General features: G+C 34.2%; 1 long non-coding RNA gene across 1 annotated transcript; it reads right to left on the reverse strand.

Annotated features, from left to right (window-relative positions):
- Positions 1-648: 648 nt before the first annotated feature.
- Positions 649-2,896, reverse strand: LOC141114225 (uncharacterized). Its single transcript, XR_012236889.1, has 2 exons — positions 2,069-2,896; positions 649-1,369 (listed from the first exon to the last, which is right to left on the reverse strand). It is a non-coding gene; the product is annotated as an uncharacterized lncRNA (long non-coding RNA).
- Between the last annotated feature and the right edge of the window lie 1,665 nt (positions 2,897-4,561).

The following is a 4,561-nucleotide window of genomic DNA, read 5'->3' on the forward strand; positions in this document are numbered from 1 at the left end:
TTTAAAAAATATGCAATGGTAAATATAGCTTCACTTTGTTATTCAGCAAACACTGAAGCTGTTTCAAAAGTTTTCTCTCTTTACCTTTATCAGAGGCGGCTCTCTAATTAGGCGAAATAGGCGGTGGCCTCAGGCCTCGCAGTCATAGGGGCCTCGCACAGCTGGCTAGTTTACCTCATTCAGCAGCAGAGATCTCCGTCCCGAGTCCCCTCGCTCTGCTACAGGGAGAGATAACAGGCTGTGAGTGAGATGTGTGATCGGAGCTCTGGATCACAGACAGGGAGGGAGAGCCGCTCAGTAGAGCTCTGACAGATCTCCCCCCTCCCCCTGCTGCCCGCACAGCCAGACAGAAGAGGAGAGAGAGCTTATGCTCCTCCTCCTCCCGCCCTCTCCTCCTGTGTCTGCCCCGCCCACTCTCCTCGGCAGTGTTCTCTGTTCTGCCTCAGAGAAGGGGATGTGTGGACGGGAAGATTCAAGCTGGAGCCCAGGAAAAGGGGAGTCTGATCCATCCATCCAGTCCCTCCTGCCTCCCAGTGAGTACACTGATGTAGGGGATGTTCTTCCTTCCCTTCTTCCTCCATTCCCCTCTCTTTCTTTCCATTCTTTTTGTCTCTTTCTTTTTCTTTCCTTCATTCTTTCCCCATCCCCCTCTCCTTCTTTCTTTCTTTCTTTCTTTCTTTCTTTCTTTCTTTCTTTCTTTCTTTCTTTCTTTTTCTTTCTTTCTTTCTTTCTTTTTCTTTCTTTCTTTTTTCTTTCTTTCTTTCTTTCTCCATCCCCCTCTCTTTCTTTCTTTTTTCCTTTATTTCCATTCTTTTTGTCATTCTTTCTTTTTCTCTTTCCTTCCTTCTTCCTCCATCCCCCTCTCTCTCTTTCTCTTTCTTTCTCTTTCTTTCCTGTCCATCTTTCTTTCTTTCTTTCTTTCTTTCTTTCTTTCTTTCTTTCTTTCTTTCTTTCTTTCTTTCTTTCTTTCTTTCCTGTCCATCTTTCTTTTTTCTCTTTCTTTCTTTCTTTCTTTCTTTCTTTCTCTTTCTTTCTTTCTTTCTTTCTTTCCTTCTTTCTTTCCTTCCATCTGTCTTTCTTTCTCTTTATTTCCTTCCATCTGTCTTTCTTTCTCTTTCTTTCCTTCCATCTGTCTTTCTTTCTTTCTTTCTTTCTTTCTTTCTTTCTTTCCTGTCCATCTTTCTTTTTTCTCTTTCTTTCTTTCTTTCTTTCTTTCTTTCTTTCTTTCTTTCTTTCTTTCTTTCTTTCTTTCTTTCTTTCTTTTTCTTTCTTTCTTTCTTTCTTTCTTTCTTCTTTCTTTCTTTCTTTCCTTCCATCTGTCTTTCTTTCTCTTTATTTCCTTCCATCTGTCTTTCTTTCTCTTTCTTTCCTTCCATCTGTCTTTCTTTCTTTCTTTCTTTCCTTCCATCTGTCTTTCTTTCTTTCTTTCTTTCTTTCTTTCTTTCTTTCTTTCTTTCTTTCTTTCCTGTCCATCTGTCTTTCTTTCTTTCTTTCTTTCCTGTCCATCTTTCTTTTTTTTTCTTTCTCTTTCTTTCCTGTCCATCTTTCTTTCTTTCTTTCTTTCTTTCTTTCTTTCTTTCTTTCTTTCTTTCTTTCTTTCTTTCTTTCTTTCTTTCTTTCTCTTTCTTTCCTGTCCATCTTTCCTTTTTTTTTTTTTCTTTCTCTTTCTTAACTGTCCTTCTTTCTTTCTTTCTTTCTTTCTTTCTTTCTTTCTTTCTTTCCTTCCATCTCTCCTTCTTTCTTTCCTTCCATCTGTCTTTCTTTCTTTCCTTCTTTCTTTCCTTCCATCTTTCTTTCTTTCTTTCTTTCTTTCTTTCTTTCTTTCTTTCTTCTTCTTTCTTTCTTTCTTTCCTTCTTTCTTTCCTTCCATCTGTCTTTCTTTCTCTTTCTCTTTCTTTCCTGTCCATCTGTTTTTCTTTCTTTCTTTCTTTCTTTCTTTCTTTCTTTCTTTCTTTCTTTCTTTCTTTCTTTCTTTCTTTCTTTCTTTCTTTCTTTCTTTCTTTCTTTCTTTCTTTCTCCACCCATCCCCCTTTATTTCTCTCTTTGTGACAGCCTACCAGAATAGGACCTTCCATCTGTCTTTCTTTCTTTCTTTCTTTCTTTCTTTCTTTCTTTCTTTCTTTCTTTCCTGTCCATCTTTCTTTTTTCTCTTTCTTTCTTTCTTTCTTCTTTCTTTTTCTTTCTTTCTTTCTTTCTTTCTTTCTTTCTTTCTTTCTTTCTTTCTTTCTTTCTTTCTTTCTTTCTTTCTTTCTTTCTTTCCTTCCATCTGTCTTTCTTTCTCTTTATTTCCTTCCATCTGTCTTTCTTTCTTTCTTTCTTTCCTTCCATCTGTCTCTTTCTTTCTTTCCTTCTTTCTTTCCTTCCATCTTTCTTTCTTTCTTTCTTTCTTTCTTTCTTTCTTTCTTTCTTTCTTTCTTTCTTTCTTTCTTTCTTTCTTTCTTTCTTTCTTTCTTCTTTCTTTCTTTCTTTCTTTCCTTCTTTCTTTCCTTCCATCTGTCTCTCTTTCTCTTTCTCTTTCTTTCCTGTCCATCTGTTTTTCTTTCTTTCTTTCTTTCTTTCTTTCTTTCTTTCTTTCTTTCTTTCTTTCTTTCTTTCTTTCTTTCTTTCTTTCTTTCTTTCTTTCTTTCTTTCTTTCTTTCTCCGCCCATCCCCCTTTATTTCTCTCTTTGTGACAGCCTACCAGAATAGGACCTTCCATCTGTCTTTCTTTCTTTCTTTCTTTCTTTCCTGTCCATCTTTCTTTTTTCTCTTTCTTTCTTTCTTTCTTTCTTTCTTTCTTTCTTTCTTTCTTTCTTTCTTTCTTTCTTTCTTTCTTTCTTTTTCTTTCTTTCTTTCTTTCTTTCTTCTTTCTTTCTTTCTTTCTTTCTTTCTTTCCTTCCATCTGTCTTTCTTTCTTTCTTTCTTTCTTTCTTTCTTTCTTTCTTTCCTGTCCATCTGTCTTTCTTTCCTGTCCATCTGTCTTTCTTTCTTTCTTTCTTTCTTTCTTTCTTTCTTTCTTTCTTTCTTTCTTTCTTTCTTTCTTTCCTGTCCATCTGTCTTTCTTTCTTTCTTTCTTTCCTGTCCATCTTTCTTTCTTTCTTTCTTTCTTTCTTTCTTTCTTCTTCTTTCTTCTTTCTTTCTTTCTTTCTTTCTTTCTTTCCTTCTCTTCTTTCCTTCCATCTGTCTTTCTTTCTCTTTCTCTTTCTCTTTCTTTCCTGTCCATCTGTTTTTCTTTCTTTCTTTCTTTCTTTCTTTCTTTCTTTCTTTCTTTCTTTCTTTCTTTCTTTCTTTCTTTCTTTCTTTCTTTCTTTCTCCACCCATCCCCCTTTATTTCTCTCTTTGTGACAGCCTACCAGAATAGGACCTTCCATCTGTCTTTCTTTCTTTCTTTCTTTCTTTCTTTCCTGTCCATCTTTCTTTTTCTCTTTCTTTCTTTCTTTCTTTCTTTCTTTCTTTCTTTCTTTCTTTCTTTCTTTCTTTCTTTCTTTCTTTCTTTCTTTCTTTCTTTCTTTCCTTCCATCTGTCTTTCTTTCTCTTTATTTCCTTCCATCTGTCTTTCTTTCTTTCTTTCTTTCCTTCCATCTGTCTTTCTTTCTTTCCTTCTTTCTTCCTTCCATCTTTCTTTCTTTCTTTCTTTCTTTCTTTCTTTCTTTCTTTCTTTCTTTCTTTCTTTCTTTCTTTCTTTCTTTCTTTCCTTCTTTCTTTCCTTCCATCTGTCTTTCTTTCTCTTTCTCTTTCTTTCCTGTCCATCTGTTTTTCTTTCTTTCTTTCTTTCTTTCTTTCTTTCTTTCTTTCTTTCTTTCTTTCTTTCTTTCTTTCTTTCTTTCTTTCTTTCTCCACCCATCCCCCTTTATTTCTCTCTTTGTGACAGCCTACCAGAATAGGACCTTCCATCTGTCTTTCTTTCTTTCTTTCTTTCTTTCCTGTCCATCTTTCTTTTTTCTCTTTCTTTCTTTCTTTCTTTCTTTCTTTCTTTCTTTCTTTCTTTCTTTCTTTCTTTCTTTTTCTTTCTTTCTTTCTTTCTTTCTTTCTTTCTTTCTTTCTTTCTTTCTTTCTTTCTTTCTTTCTTTCTTTCTTTCTTTCTTTCTTTCTTTCTTTCTTTCTTTCTTTCTTTCCTTCCATCTGTCTTTCTTTCTCTTTATTTCCTTCCATCTGTCTTTCTTTCTTTCTTTCTTTCCTTCCATCTGTCTTTCTTTCTTTCTTTCTTTCTTTCTTTCTTTCTTTCTTTCTTTCTTTCTTTCTTTCTTTCTTTCTTTCTTTCTTTCTTTCTTTCCTGTCCATCTGTCTTTCTTTCTTTCTTTCTTTCCTGTCCATCTTTCTTTTTTTTTCTTTCTCTTTCTTTCCTGTCCATCTTTCTTTCTTTCTTTCTTTCTTTCTTTCTTTCTTTCTTTCTTTCTTTCTTTCTTTCTTTCTTTCTTTCTTTCTTTCTTTTTTTCTCTTTCTTAACTGTCCATCTTTCTTTATTTCTTTCTTTCTTTCTTTCTTTCTTTCCTTCCATCTCTCCTTCTTTCTTTCCTTCCATCTGTCTTTCTTTCTTTCCTTCTTTCTTTCCTTCCATCTTTCTTTCTTTCTTTCTTTCTTT

Source organism: Aquarana catesbeiana, linkage group LG12 (genome assembly GCF_042186555.1).
Source record: "Aquarana catesbeiana isolate 2022-GZ linkage group LG12, ASM4218655v1, whole genome shotgun sequence".
Classification (NCBI taxonomy): Eukaryota; Metazoa; Chordata; class Amphibia; order Anura; family Ranidae; genus Aquarana; species Aquarana catesbeiana.